General features: G+C 39.9%; 1 protein-coding gene across 10 annotated transcripts in view; it reads left to right on the forward strand.

The window, feature by feature from the left end:
• Window positions 1-13,128, forward strand: part of ANKS1B (ankyrin repeat and sterile alpha motif domain containing 1B) — a 754,152-nt gene that overhangs the window by 658,160 nt on the left and 82,864 nt on the right. Inside the window, exon 1 of one of the 10 annotated variants that reach the window (XM_084617343.1) lies at window positions 843-859. The exons of the other annotated variants lie outside the window; for them this stretch is intronic. The gene's annotated coding sequence lies outside the window, so the exon portion shown is untranslated. Of the gene's footprint in view, window positions 1-842; window positions 860-13,128 lie in introns of those variants that run through there. 10 annotated transcript variants of the gene reach the window in all.

The raw sequence follows: 13,128 nt of genomic DNA on the forward strand, positions 1-13,128 counted from the left end.
ATTTAAATGAAGCCAAATAAGTGTTACACCAGCAAGCAGAAGGAAGGGGTGCTTATAATACAAAGGTGTAGGAGGAGATGGATAATCTTGCTGATACAAACACATGCCATGTTTTCTAAAAAATAAAATTCAAAACTATTGCTGCAGGTATGCTAACGCTACTTTGGGTGGCTTTGACATGCATGCCAATTCTTGGTCTTCATGTTTCACTTGGTACTAAAATAATATGCTGTTAAATTAGAGTATTTTATTAGTATTTTCTGCATTATGCCATAATACAATTCAGTTTAGACACTGACAAAATGTATCTGCCAATGAGGTGATTTCGCAAGAGGCAGACAAACATTTTATATTGCAAAAATTTGTTCATTGGTTGATACATTTTGACAAAGTTTTTCATATCTAAAAATTAAGGTTCACAACCTTTTAAAAATATATGACAGAAAATGGTGGTGTTAAGTGCACTCATACTCACTTTTATAAGGTATTATTTAAAAGCCATTCTGCAGAATGCCTTATATTGGTAAAACAATGGATATATACTATTTATATTTTATATGCATCAGTAATAATAAAACAGTAACATTGTTTTTAATAGTGAATTAAGGCATCCGAGGCCCCAGTTCATAACAAGGATTTGTTGCAGTATTCATAGCAGCAGCATCTTGAGTATAGTAGAAGACTGATAATTCACAAATTCAACTTTCAGAGTAGAAAGTGGAGGTGTTCACCATTCTCTTTCATTTTTTAGCTGTATCTCTGAGTGCGGAATAAGAACCAAAGGTTGCCATACAGGCCAAATCCATATCGAGGTTGTCACCACAGTAGATGATGCATGCAAAGGGAATTAAGTACTAAGGTAATACATATATTCAAAATATGTATTATATATTATTTTACTATTTAAAAGGATAGTCTCAATTAACTCAAATCAGATATTATTAATCTAGCAGCTTGCCTTTCATTTTCTTTACAATCTGTTTTGCCTTGCCACTCCATCTTGTCTGTGTTTTTTCCTCATACTCTCCTTCAGTTTTGCCATTTCTCCCCTACTCTTCTGTATTGTTCAGCTGGTTGGGATGGCAAAATGAAGTATGGACTCAAATTAAATTGCTGAGCCAGGAGGGAGAGTGCAAAGAAAGAGAATGGACCAAGCTGCTGCGTGAAAAGGAACTCAGGTGGGCTGCTGAGTGAGTAGGAGAGAAAAAGTTTTAAAGAGAGAAAAGGTTAGCAGACGAGAGAGAAGGACCTAGAAACTGCAAAGAGGGAGAGATTAAAGTAGTCTGAATAGCTAGAAGAGGCAGACAAACATATTATTTACTGTGATTTACCACATACATCTTATAGATGTCACGTCTAATATCTTTCAAATCTTTATCTTTACATTTAGTTGTACCAATGCCCAGTGCTGCGTTAGTTATTTCTTATCTGATTACTCTAATGATCTCCTTGCAGATCTTTCTATTTCTTCTCTGTTAATTATGCAATCTCTTTTCTGCTGCTCATTTATCATTGATCCCACAATTCCCATTTTTACCTTTTTTCAGTGACTTACATTGGTTGCCTCTGAAAATAGGTAGTTTCATTTAACATTTTATTTTTAGCATTTAAAGGTCTTTATGCATAAACCTATTTGTATGTTCAGAATTTTTCATGTTCATAGGTTTTCGTTTATACTGCCTTTTCCTTTGTTGTCTGTGTATCTTTGCCTTCATTCATTTAACACTGGTATGGGGAAAATTTCTGTCCTACGTGAGATCTCTTTACTAGAATCTCAGTTTATAATATGTCCATAAAATAAGTTTGTTTCTTCTGTTGTTGTAATGCACCTTATTAGTTGTAAGGTGTTGTTGGCTATGTGCCATATAAATTCATAATGAAGCATACAGAAATGTACTCAGTACACCCAGAAGCAAACCAAGACCTTTCAGTTTGTTCCCAGAGGTTAGATTCCAGCACTGCTGCAAAACAGCTCTGAGCTGGAAGGGTGTTCTGGGGTGGTGACGTGGAAATAAGAACACTAAGCATCCCACTCTGCTTCAGAATTCCCCTATCCAGCAGCATCACAACAAGCAAGTTTTGAACTGGAGCCTCTATGTCAATATCCAGAGGATTATTCCATCTGAAAGCTATTTCCTAGCTACTCTGGAGCAAATGAAAAGATTTGGGTGTGGTTGCACTATGTTCACTTCTGTGTGTGCTAAGTTAAAACATGCAGATTGTTTCCCAGTTTGAGACTCAAGACCTTTATTTTGCATCCTGGATGTTTTTTTTAAAAATATTCCATTGATATTACATCACATACTAAATCTCCAAGCATGATACATTTGGAAAATGATTTCTAACTGTGCATGGTAGACTGTGATGATCATAACTTCAGCTTGCACCTCCAAAATTGATCATGTACTCTTGGTTCACAGCAAGAGAGGATACCTGAATCTAGAAATCTCAGTGGGAATACTGGGACTCAGTGAAATAGAAAAGATATAGACTACAGTCAGAAAAGATGAACTGTACATTAATTCTATTAAGAAATGTATTAAATATTGAATGAATCCCTAAAAATCAGAAAATTAAACCTACTGTCTGTCATAAGGGAGTTTAATGTGATACTTTTAAAAGACATCTTCTCCTTAAATATTTTTCAATACTTCTTCTTAAACAACACAGTCACTTTCACTGCACTGCAGAAATTCTGTTCTCTTACGCTATTGAGTCTCCATGACATATCTGTAACAAAGAAAATATGAACGCAAATCAGGAGTAGAAATATTTTGAGCTCTAAAAGTACAGAAAGTGTGTGTTACTGCAGGAGCAGCAAGAGCTTAAATTTCAGTTTTCTTGGACTGGATTTATCCCGTTTTTTTTAATTACACTTTGCTGCACCCTAAATATAAGAAATACATGGAGAATTTAAAGAAAAATTCTATAAATTGGATGTGCACAAGAATAATTGAGTGTTTGAAACTATACTTAATTAATAGTGCCTAGATTTAGCCTTATTTATTTATTCCAAAAAAGCAGTCAGTTATTTAATATTGCAGTTCACATCAGACATAAAATTGAAACTAAATACACATATAAATATGTCCCAAAAAGTTATACATTAGAACACTGAATGACTACCTAAATTACATTATTATTTCATCATTTTAACTTAATGAAGTCTTTTTTTCTCTTTTCTTGTTATTCATACTGTCTCTGCACTTCTGATTCATTATTAATCATAGCTCATGTGGTGACTTGCTATAAAATGTTCATGACAGGTTGTTGGGGTTTTTTTTTTTCTGTAGTGAGTTAATTTAATATGTACCGTAGCTTACATTTGTGGAGCGATGATGTAAAAACCTGTCTGGCTTCACAAGAATATTGTTGATTAATATTCCCAGTGCTGTATGTTCAACTTATAAATTAATACTTTTTTCCTTTCAGATTTATAGTTTCAAGATCTAGCAAAGATTCACATTCTGCTGTCTTGTCACAATAAATGCAGATCTGTAGTGGCATTATTTCCAGTCCAAAGACTGATTCTCTTGTGCTGTAGTAGCATTTGTAAAATAGGATTTATTGGAGAATAGACTGAAATCAATTATATGAGATTTAATAAGAGAAATGTAAAATGATTGATGTAGGAAGCAACATATAGGAAGGGCTGTAGGATCATACACAGTAATACCGGGAGGAATTACCTGAGGGCCGTAGTAGATATTGAATTGAACATGAGTCAACAATGTGGCACCAAAAAAAAAAAAAAAGCCCAATTCTATACAATTTTGTATACATTAATGGGAGTAATACATAAAATAATAAGACCAATTATTCTACTCTTATGGTACAGCTTTGTAACCCTTCTGCCCGTCAGAGTTGGCAGCAACAAGGGCCGGGTTCAATATCTAGGGGATCCATTCCAATAACATAATGCAAACCGGCTTGAGCCCCCACCCAGTGACCTGGGACAAATATATACCACCCCCGCTGGGCGCCTCCAAGAGGCAATACTTCCCCTCTCACAAGCACCTAGTCTGAGTGTAGCAAAAGCCTTTTAATAACAGAGAGAAACAATGTGGCATTATGTTTGGGAAACACCACCAACAGGATTCATAACACAACCCATGAGCAAAAAAAACCCACCCCAAGCAAATTGGGGCATGCCCTTTTCCCTTTGGTTCTTGAGTCCAGCAACCCCAAATCACCCAAAGTCCCAAAAGTCCAATGCCCCAAAAGTCTCTGTCCCTGGTCAGGGCAGCCCCAGAGTTCGAAAGTTTATCTGCGGAGCTTTACCTCCCAACCTGGGTGGAAATGGGACGGGGGTAAGAGGCACCTTACATGATCTGAAGCTGACCGCCCCATAGCTCCATAGCTGCGCTCCGCTCCGCCAGCCGCCCCACGAACTCCTTCGCTCAGCTGCGCTCCGCTCCGCCAGCCGCCCCACAAACTCCTTCGCTCAGCTGCGCTCCGCTCCGCTCCGCCAGCCGCCCCACAAACTCCTTCGCTCAGCTGCGCTCCGCTCCGCCAGCCGCCCCACAAACTCCTTCGCTCAGCTGCGCTCCGCTCTGCCAGCCGGTCCGCAAGGCACTCCAGCCGGCCCGCCAACCGCTCCACAATATAGCTTCAGGCTCCCCCACTACTTAACACAACACTCAGTGATTTCAGCTCTTAGGTGAATTCAGCTTGTAGTAGGGGAGCCCCAGTGCTGGTGCACTGTCAGCCCAAAATGAGCTCAGCAGCCTATAGCTAGACTTCTAATGAAATCAAAATTAGCTCTGATATTCCACAGTGGAGAGAGGAGGAAGTGCAATTAGCATGTAAGGCCCTCACCAAGGGGCCCATGCCACCAAGTGTTAATACTTGTCCCCAGCCTCTCTCCATTCACACAGTTTTGGAACCCATGACCCTTGCCTAGCGAGTGCTACTTAGTTGATGGTGAATCCCTCCATCATAACAAAAGGCCACGTACAGTTCCAAGCACAGTTCCCATAATCAGGGTAATAATTTATTCTTCCTGCCCCAATAACAGAGACACTGGGGATCCCACAGCAGCCAAAGTGACCATTTGGGCAGCTATGGTCTCATTCTAGGCGTGGTGGGTGTGCCTATGCAAATGAGATCGGCCCCTGAAGTTCTTTTCCACAACTTGCCACACCTCACCACCAGATGTCAGGGTGGAGCTCATCCTGACACTGCTTACAGCTTAAGTCTCTGTTGGGGTACTCCACACAGTCCCTGGGCTCTTTTTTATTAAAACAGTCACAGTTACAGAAAATTCAGGGGAGATCAATATATAAGATAAACATTTGAAAAAATAAGAAATATGGTATCAGGAAAGGGCAAAAGAAAAGAAAATTGGTCTTGTACTCACTTTTTTTTTTTTTTTGCTGCTTTATCATTTATAAATGTAGAAGTCTAAAAAAAGGATTTTTTGCAGGGCGCAGTGGGTTTCTTTTTTAATCTGTTTGTTTGTACATTAGAAACTCAGTCCTGTCTTGCCTGGAAGACTCTCTGATAACTGGAGAATTTGTGCAATAAGCATGCTCCATCTAGTGAGAACAAGACTGAAGGCAATTGCAGCTCTCTGCCAATATGTAGAGGGATGTTTATAAAGGAAATAATGATTATTTTCATAACTCAACAAGAAGAGAACAAGAAGCTATGGTAGAGAAAATTTGGGTTAAATATTAGGGGAAATGTTATAACTCCACAATAAGACTGGCTAGGCATTGGCTCAAGGAAGTTTTATAAATTACAATATTGGAGATATTCAAATATAGGATTAGTTACTCAAAAAGGAATGGTTTGGTAATAATCCTGGGCATGATTGTAGTGTCCAACCCCTCTTCTCCCTCCCTGTATTCTCCATACATGGGTCTCAGTCCAGCAATGAGAAGAGTGCCCAGTAGGGTTGGCAACTTTCTAATCACAGAAAACCAAACACCGTTGCCCCGCCCCTGCTCACTCCATCCCCCCTCCCTCCGTTGCTTGCTCTACCTCACCCTCACTCACTCGCTCATTTTCACCGGGCTGGGGCAGGGGGTTCGGGTGGTGGGGGGGTGAAGGCTCCAGCTAGGGGTGTGGGCTCTGGGGTAGGGCCAAGGAGGAGGGGTGCAGGAGGCAGCTCCGGGCTGGGGCCGGGGGGTTCAGAGTGCAGGAGGGGGCTCAGGGCTGGGGCAGGGGAGGGGCTGTGGGGTGCAGGCTCCAGGCGGTGCTTACCTCAGGCGGCTCCCAGGAGCAGTGACATGTCCCTCCGGCTCCTAGGCAGCTCTGTGTGCTGCCCCCACCTGCAAGCACCGCCCCCGCAGCTCCTATTGGCCATGGTTCCCGGTTAGTGGGAGCTGCGGAGCTGGCACTTGGGGCAGGGGCAGCTCATGGAGCCCCTGTGGCTGCCTCTACACCTGGCAGCCAGAGGGACATGCTGGCCGCTTCCCAGGAGCCACATAGGGAGCCTGACAGCCCTGTGCCAACTGGACTTTTAACAGCCCGGTCAGCAGTGCTGACCAGAACCACCAGGGTCCCTTTTGAATCAGGTGTACCAGTTGAAAACTGGTTTCAGAGTAGCAGCCGTGTTAGTCTGTATTCGCAAAAACAAAAGGAGGACTTGTGGCACCTTAGAGACTAACCAATTTATTAGAGCATAAGCTTTCGTGAGCTACAGCTCACTTCCTCAGATGCATATCGTGGAAACTGCAGCAGGCTTTATATATACACAGAGAATATGAAACAATACCTATTCCCACCCCACTGTCCTGGTGGTAATAGCTTATCTAAAGTGATTTCCAGCACAAATCCAGGTTTTCTCACCCTCCACCCCCCCACACAAATTCACTCTCCTGCTGGTGATAGCCCATCCAAAGTGACAACTCTTTACACAATGTGCATGACAATCAAGCTGGGCTATTTCCTGCATAAATCCAGGTTCTCACATCCCCCCACCCCCATACACACAGAAACTCACTCTCCTGCTGGTAATAGCTCATCCAAACTGACCACTCTTCAAGTTAAAATCCAAGTTAAACCAGAACATCTGGGGGGGGGGGTTAGGAAAAAACAAGAGGAAACAGGCTACCTTGCATAATGACTTAGCCACTCCAAGTCTCTATTTAAGCCTAAATTAATAGTATCCAATTTGCAAATGAATTCCAATTCAGCAGTTTCTCGCTGGAGTCTGGATTTGAAGTTTTTTTGTTTTAAGATAGCGACCTTCATGTCTGTGATCGCGTGACCAGAGAGATTGAAGTGTTCTCCGACTGGTTTATGAATGTTACAATTCTTGACATCTGATTTGTGTCCATTTATTCTTTTACGTAGAGACTGTCCAGTTTGACCAATGTACATGGCAGAGGGGCATTGCTGGCACATGATGGCATATATCACATTTAGATAAGCTATTACCACCAGGACAGTGGGGTGGGAATAGGTATTGTTTCATATTCTCTGTGTATATATAAAGCCTGCTGCAGTTTCCACGATATGCATCTGAGGAAGTGAGCTGTAGCTCACGAAAGCTTATGCTCTAATAAATTGGTTAGTCTCTAAGGTGCCACAAGTCCTCCTTTTCTTTCAGTTGAAAACTGGACACCTGGCAACTCTTAGTGCCTAGGCCCACTGCAGCCAATGGGACTCTGTGTGGATACAGAGATCTGACCATGGGGAGCTCCTTGCAGAATTGAGATAATGGATTTGATTCTTCTGTGTGAAGGGTGGGGGCCAGCCTTCCTGCCATTGTCCTGCCTTCCTGGGACTTCACTCCCAGGATCTGCACAGGGTGAGGAGTAGGAAGTGGGTGGGCCTAAGGTGAGGAACAAGACATGCACACCATTCCCACACAGCTTCATGGAGATCAGCGTCATCACCCTTTAATAGGGTCCTTTAAGAAATATTTTTTCCGGAGACCTCTGAAAAAGATCACAAAAATGACAACTCTATGGAGGGGGGAATTCTACAGCATTCTACGCTAACAGCCCATAGCAATAATTTTGTATAAGAGAAAATTGGACTGGAAATTATTGAAAGAGAGTCTTTCCCATGATAATCCACGAGTTTGTGGTTTTGGCCTAAATGGAAATACTCCAAGAATAGCCCTTCTCACTACGTGTCTGCCAAAACTTGGAAACACAAGAGAGCACCTCAGTAAGTTCTGCCTAGTTTCTTCCCAGTTTGCTTCAAGACCAAAACTGTTTTTGCTCACGCCATGCTAATGTTGAATGTTTAATGAAGAAATCCGCATAAGAGGTGTATGATTTTTAATGGCCTTATGAAATCAATTTATCTCAAATAGTGCAGGTTATGAATCTGTTGTGTGGATATTTGTCATGTTACTTAGAGCCACAAGGGAGAACTCTCTTCAGCTATTGATGGATGAATATTTTTTGCCATTTTAGTTGTATCCTTTTGTAACCCCTTGTCTCTGATAATGTTCACCTCAAGGCATGAAAGGAAAAGATATTTTGAGAAATGCTTTTGCTGTCCCCTCTGCCCCTGGTGGAGTTAATCCAACTGTCCTGCTGTGCTCACAGAGTCTGTTTTCTCCCACCCAAGGTGCTTCTTCCTCACAAATTAAGAGTCAAAGTACAGCATGATGCCAGCCTGTGATGTACGAGATTAACTGGCAATGAAGAACAATGTCTTTCAAGCTAGTAACTTCATGTAGTTCAGCTGATTCTCTAGGAACACTTCTGTGATACTTCGGGGTATATGTGAGGAAGATACTTGTCGTCTTCTTGCTGTGACTTCCCTATGTTGTCATATTGACATTGTTGAGGATGATTCTTCTTTCAAAATGTACAAACAAGTTTCACATTTTTATTTTTTAAGCTCTTCCTTTGTAAAGTGACTACACTTATACTTTAATATTAATGCAGTGTTTGATCAAATATTGAATTCAGACACTTAGCAGGTAAGGATGAGTAACAATGGCATTTTTTGGAAAAATATGTCATTTTTTTTTATTCTCTGCACATCACCATTTAACACAAAACAGCCTGAATGCAGGCGAAAATTGTCTTTACTGACAGTTTTGTTTGACTAAGGCGTGCAAGGTTTGGGCTCATGCTGTTCGGCTTAGTTTGGTGCAGGGACCCAATCATTTACTAAATGGAAAATTCTCAAACATAATAATAATTAGGTTATCAACCAGAGAGCTGTCTGACTTGTAAATGTATCAGCAAATGGAAGCTACCTCTTCTAAATTAAATGACGTTTTTCAAAAGCATTTATTCTGATGATTAACAGAATTGGTCATGTTGGATATTTGACCTTCTCTGTACATGTTGAAGATGGCTTTTGTAGTGTTTTGTGTGATGTCACCATGTTAATAGTATGCATTAAATTTTAATGTTAAGAGGAGGTATCCAACACTATATTGTATTAGTTTTTTATTATGTTTCATTACCATTTTTACCATGATATATAATCGCATGATGTAAAAACAAACGTATATAATCAAATTTCTATTCTCATATATTTTTCACTATAAAATATTGCAATCATTACCCTTATGTTAGAAAAAGAATTATTTTTGTTCCATACGTATCAGTGTCTATTTTTATTATAATTGTGAACTACAGTAAGTTGCACTTTTTGTACCAAGTGGTAAATCATTATTTGCTCCCTTTGGTATTCATTGGAATCATCATCATCAAATTATTTTGGCACTTGTAATATATAATTCTGTTTAGTAATTCAGTGAACACTTATTAAAAGAATGCGCACTTTCCTTTTACCCGGAATCAATAATCTTGATAGAACTGTGTCATACTTAGCAACTACATCCATTTTACCCCAGTGAGTATCAGAGATTGCTGTAGAGATTCACATTTCATTTTTTAGATTTCACCACCCTAAATGCTGTTCATTCTTGTATACAGATTTCATGTGCTTTGCAGGCAGCAAACTATTTGAAATACTCTCCAAGATTAGAAGAACGATGTAGGATTTATGTTGCCAGTGACACAAATTATGCTTTTAGATTATCTGTTATACAAATAATATTGCAAGATAAAATGGGATAACACATGGGAACTCTGGGGTCTTTGTGCTAGCCCTACCATGGGGTAGGACAGAAGAGATTCCCCAGGTCCATGAACCCATCTACTCTGTACATCTGGATCTGAGGGCTTGCAGCCATTATTTCAATTCTCAGGCAGGAACAGAAGCCAATGGGGGGGATTAGCTACATAGCAATTCCATGTTCTAGTACTGGGTGGGAGGTGGATTTCACCTGTATTACTGCACCCACTCCACCCACATGGAGCCTGAATAATCTGGCTTTGTGAGGATGGGAGAAGTACATTTTACTGTTTGTGTCTATAAAACAGTTCATCATTAAGTGCTGTTTAAATAAAATGATAAATCATTTTTGGCCTTGTGACTCAGAATAAGCCAAGTTGATCATGATTCTAATAATTCTGGGGCGGAGAGGATAATGTTCAATGGGCTTTTTAAACATCTCAGTTTAATGTTTTTGCAAATATAATCAGATATAATCAAAAATTCTTTTTTTTATACACACTATATATTTATACAAACACCGTGTGTGTATATGGTGTGTGTATAAAACAAAAATGTATATATTACAAATATATAAAATCTTTGTGTGTGTGTAAATGTTTTTGTTACATCTGTGGTTTGCAACAGTATGAAATCAGGATGTTTTTAAAACAGGATGTTTCCATGAATGTGTTCATGAAAAACTAAAGTAAAAGTTGTTCTAAAAAGTGATTCAACATGCAGCCTAAGACCAGTCAGGGGATATAGTGAAAATCTTTAATGACCAGATCTAATTTAATAGAAATTAGGAGAAGACCATGATAAAGAAATGAAACTAATAATTTTCAGTTGCAACATTAAAGATCATCAGTTACAAGCAGAAAATCAGGATTATTATTTTTATATAGAACTCAATAACAGGAAGCACTTACAATCTAATATATTTTCTTAAGACACATCTGATCCTGTCACTGAAGTAAATGAGAATTTTGAAATCAGGTTGATGGCAGGATGAGGCCCAGAGTATAAATCGAAGATTTTCTATTTAAGTCAATGACCAAACTCCCAGTAACTTCTGTGCTACAGGATAATGCTTAAATAAATAAACATAAGATGCCTGAACCTGATCTTGCATTACACCGGTTTTACAACAGTGTAACTCAGTTGGCTTCAGTGGATGTATTTCTGATTTACACCAGCACAGATGAAACCAGAATCAGGACCCATAATTCCAGATACTTAAAGAAGACATAAGCCCATCAGAACCCTTACTTGCAGAACTGCATTCTGAGTTATACTTGAGCCTTATTTTTCCAGGTAGATTATTTATCTCACTTCTTCATGACTGACTTATAGAAACAGAATTTATTAGACAACCATCTGTCTTTGTGGAATGTTGTTGTCACCAAGACAACTTGACAACTGTTTCAAAATAGTTAATATATACAGTAGAATAATGACACATACCCTGTATCATTTATAAGCCAGTCTCTCACCAGCTTGATGTACATGGAAGTAGTGACTTCTGTTGAAACAACGGCAACCAGAAATATTGTCGTCTTGTGTCCAGCTATGTTGCAACAGCTCTTTTACCTCAAGATAACAGCAGACCAGTGTATTCCTTTTTTGAAGGCATTCATGGTGCGTGCACACCAAGGAGCCTTCTAATGCATTAAGCATGCAGACAATCTGCTGATGTTTTGGGGTAAGGGCTGTGTTTAAGATGGGGAAGAATAAGGAACTAGCCACTCTACAGTACTATCCCCTGCAAGCTGGCTGGATTTCTGGGTAAAAAGGTGGCTAGGAGTTAGCACAGCATGGAGCTGTATGAATTTGCATTGTCTATGGCTGTTCCTGAGGAGCTGCAGGAGCACTCAGCTGATGGCAGCTTGGCACCTACAAGGCCAGGATTGATTCTCAATGCCACCATAGTTCTAAGAGTCAGAGGGCCAGCAGAATAGCGTGGAGGGGCAGGTATCCATTGCAGACAACTCCCGCTTCCATGGATCTAGCAGGTCCCCTCTACACCAATTCCTAGGATCTGTGGGGTTGAGACACCTCACTCCATGCAAACCCTCTGGGCCTCAGACCACATGCCCTTGAGGAAGAACAAGAAACTTTGTTTCTTTAACAAGAAACTTTGCAAAGTGAACATCTGTTTTTCCCTGTGTCTCTACCACCCTGCAGCAAGTTTCTCAGCAGGACGGAGCAGTGAGGCCCGGTGTAATTGTATCGGTGTTGCAGGTTACATAAATATGTACAGTAACTGTTAAAAGTTTAACGGTTTAGCCATATTTATTTGTCACTAAAATGGAAATGATTTACCCCATGTAATGGGTACCAACTTTCAGCCCACGGCAAAGTTTTTTGGGTAAATTATAGATCAGGAAAGATGGACGTGTGCACTAGTGGGACTGCTGTACTTCGGTTTCTCACCATTTTTCCTGAGGAAAGACTCTGCTGTGTTATTACTACTGCCTTGTCAGATCCTGTTATGACATGAATCCTGTGCTCCAGTGTTTTAAAATGTATTTTAAAAAAACACAGTGGAGGAGTATAAATGCTTTAAATTTTAAAAATGTAAAATATATTTTAATACTTTAAGTGCATAAAGTTCCACTATGTATATGGGGTTATCACACACATTCAGAAACTGCTACATCTCAATGCTCTAATGGCTTACAAAGATGACTCAGGTTTGCCACAAGCAATTGCAACCAAACATGGTTTTAACTATATTTGAAAATAGATCCAAATACAAATTACTGTACAAGTCCCAGTGTGAACAAGGCCTGAGTTTCAGGGTTTGGCCGATCGTTTTCTATACAGCTCCAGTGCTGTGGTAGAATGTTGTAACACAGTTTGTATCCATACTTAATATTATTTCATACCATAGGATGATCATATCTGGAAAATGATCTAGATATTTGCTTGGGGGTTCATTTATGGCAGGAGCTCTGCTAATTTATAGATTAAATTTTCCAAATCTTTATAATACCCATCACTCAGCTGAGTAAGAGCATCTGCAGAGGAGAATTTGGGGAGGAATCATTTCTACAGGCCTTCAGCTACAAAACTGATTCCCTGGGTGTGGGTGTGGATTGAAATCCAATTCATTTTTACATTTCCTGGTCTCCTTTTTAGACC

Source organism: Lepidochelys olivacea, assembly GCF_965140295.1.
Source record: "Lepidochelys olivacea isolate rLepOli2 genome assembly, chromosome: 1".
Lineage (NCBI taxonomy): Eukaryota > Metazoa > Chordata > Testudines > Cheloniidae > Lepidochelys > Lepidochelys olivacea.